General features: G+C 41.7%; 1 protein-coding gene across 2 annotated transcripts in view; it reads left to right on the top strand.

The window, feature by feature from the left end:
• Positions 1 to 2500, top strand: part of nr4a3 (nuclear receptor subfamily 4, group A, member 3) — a 20734-nt gene that overhangs the window by 8539 nt on the left and 9695 nt on the right. The window lies entirely within an intron of this gene.

Genomic DNA, 2500 nt, shown 5'->3' with positions numbered 1-2500 from the left:
ACACGCAAATTCGCACAAACATGAATGCATACCCATGCATTGAAAACATGTACATTTTTCTCATACTTATTTTTATGTCTCATGAAAGGCTGTTTATTATAACTGTTTCACCTTTACATTCCAAAACTCAAATTTCACACTGAATTAATTGTACATATTTTTAATGATCCCTTTATTATAAATACTTAAATTATGCAATAAATACTCACTTGGTTTTCTTTTACTAGTTCAGCCAACCCCCAAAAAACAAACAAATTAAATAATATTTATGGAACATTCATAGCATCATTTTACTTTATTTACTTTACACTCAATATGTTAATACATATATGTGCACAGTGCTCCTATAATATTTTTACTGGAATAAGAAAGAAAAAAATTATCAATAGCTAAATAGTGGCCAAAAAACACATGACAACACATGTTTTTGGAGAAGAGAATATTTAACATATTGAATACATTTGAAAACACCCTCACAGAGGAACACACACACACACACACTATATTTATAATATATATAATGTAATAATACGGTGGAGTACTGAGGAACACAAATTGGAATGAGAAAAAAAGATAAATATATAATTTGGTAAATTGCCTCGGTACTTTTAATTAGAGATGGACAGCAGTCATATAGGGAGTCTCTTCAGAGAAAGCATAAGTGAGTGTATGTGTGTGTGTGTGTGTGTGTGTGTGTGTGTGTGTGTGTGTGTGTGTGTGTGTGTGTGTGTGTGTGTCAGAGGGGCCGTGCAAGATATGGAAAGGGAGAGTAAGAGAGAGAGAGAGAGAGAGAGAGAGAGAGAGAGAGAGAGAGAGAGAGAGAGAGAGAGAGAGAGAGAGAGAGGAGAGAGAGAGAGGGAGAGGGGTGGCAGTCTGATTACCCCTGATTAGGGAGCGAGGGGGGGGGAAGGGGCTGGGAGGGGGGATGGAGGTCCCTGAAGGCTTTTAATTTAAGCCAAGGCTATTAGCACATGTTTCATGTCATGAAGCTGCCTCTGCATGCCTCTACCCTGCACAGAGGAAACCCCCGGCACACACACGTGACTGGACAGAAACGCCTATTATGCTTCCATCTAAATATCAGTTCTTATAATAAAAAAGATTGCTATGGATTGTTTATTCAAGTGATGAACAAATCCATACACCTCCATAGCCATCCATCTCTCTATGTCCCTTGTATCGCCCTCACTTTGAATGGCACACACACACTCAACCAGACCTAAGTAGGTTTGTCTATGCGGAACTGTACTGACCTGCAGCTCTGACAAGAATATTGAAATCATCTGATCACACACACACACACACACAGTGTGTGTGTGTGTGTGTGTGTGTGTGTGTGTGTGTGTGTGTGTGTGTGTGTGTTTGTATGTGTGTATGTGTGTGTGTGTGTAAGTCTTTGCGTGGTTCATTGATGAGTATCGGAGACTAGTGAGTTAGGCAGCATTAGGTTTAGATGCCGAGTGTCTCTGCTGAGACGCCAGTCGTGGTCTGTGCTCCCTATTAGAACACACACACACACACACACACACACACACACACACACACACACACACATACACAAACACACACACACACACACACACACACACACACACACACACACACACATACACATACACAAACACACACACACACACACAGCGCAGCAGAGACCGAGGGAGAGAGACATGCTGACGTTTTCTAATCTTTGCTCAATTTATCCAAACTTACTTATCAGTTAGATCTGTGGGCCGCTCACTGAGAGGCAGAATTTAACTCTCAACCATCACAGGGGGGTCAGCTGTGGTTTTCAATTTGGAGAGGGATCTAAATCCACCCAAAATCTGTATTTATTAATCTCGACTTTAGAGAGCATTAGCAGTATTTTGCGTATTAGCAGTCCGTCTCACTCTATGTAAACAAAGACATTTCTCAGAGCTGTCGCAATTGCTTGCCTTTAGGTAATTGAGAGCTGTGTTTATCTTAAGTACAACACAGTTTTGCCGTTTAAATTTATATTGGCCGGGGAAAGCAAAGTGCATTACTCGGGAGACTGCTTTTCTTGCATGATGTTTTGTCCAAACTGTCAATAAAGTAGGCTACACGTTTCACTTTAAGCAGATTAGCGTTGGTAATGACCATGACAAACTTATCCTCGTGCACACGGGTCATTGACCGCTTAAGAGAGGAGAGGAAGACGTTCGCAGCAATCAAGGATGCCATGGCAACGCCTCACATCCAGCGCTGGACCCCATTACGCGCCACTTCCGCCCTCGCGCCGGAGCATATGGAATAATGGGTTATATTGGTCTCCCGGGGCGACGGCCATGTGTGGCGCGAGGCAGGGCTTCTAATTGGACTTATTTGTTTGGATGTGTTTTAGAGGCGTTAAGGAAGGAATGCGGCGACACTCTATTGCGTTACTTTATTTAATACACGTAGGCTAGTTAATAGTTGAACGGTCCGTTGAGCTTCCGAAACAATTTAGCTAACCGTTACAAAATGAAAATATTAAGTAAAG

Source organism: Gadus macrocephalus, chromosome 11 (assembly GCF_031168955.1).
Source record: "Gadus macrocephalus chromosome 11, ASM3116895v1".
NCBI lineage: Eukaryota > Metazoa > Chordata > Actinopteri > Gadiformes > Gadidae > Gadus > Gadus macrocephalus.
This window is presented reverse-complemented; position numbering and strand designations above follow the sequence as displayed.